The sequence below is a fragment of the Apaloderma vittatum genome, unplaced genomic scaffold (genome assembly GCF_000703405.1).
Source record: "Apaloderma vittatum isolate BGI_N311 unplaced genomic scaffold, ASM70340v1 scaffold44588, whole genome shotgun sequence".
NCBI classification, from domain to species: domain Eukaryota; kingdom Metazoa; phylum Chordata; class Aves; order Trogoniformes; family Trogonidae; genus Apaloderma; species Apaloderma vittatum.
The window spans coordinates 1-556 of record NW_009732132.1 but is presented as its reverse complement, the minus strand read 5'-3'; positions in this window follow the sequence as shown (position 1 = coordinate 556).

Sequence of the window (556 nt, the reverse complement as noted above, 5' to 3'; positions counted from 1 at the left end):
TAAAGAGAAAAATGAGCTTTAGTGGGTACGTGGCATACCAAATTGGCTGTCTAAGAAGGGGCTCCCCAGGGCCAAGAGCACCACAAACAGAGGGAAAAGAGATTCCTGTATTCCAAACTTCCTGCTCTGAGCCAAAGTGACTGAAACCTAAATGTGAATTCTTTAGCAGCACTAGCAATTAGGAAGCCGGGCAGACCTGCTCTTGGGAACAAGCCCCTGGACACCTCATTCCCACTTCAACTCCCGGGTTTCCAAAATAGCTTGTGCAGACACTTAGCACAAAGTCTGCAGCAGTTCTGGGGAGACGAACCACCTCTTGGGAGAAAAACCATCTGACAGTACCTCAGGTAATAAAAGATCTGGCACAGAGACTCTTACAGCTCGTTCTGATGAGGACGGGCAAAGGCGACTCAAACCAACGAGTTGGCTGCAGCATGAATTCAGCCCTGGGGACCACAAGTAACGCCCATCCCTTGCATCAGCTCCCCGGGGCTGGAGGAGCGGGACAGGCTCAGGCCGGGTCCTGGCCTGTGCCAGACACCCCCAGGTACCAGTG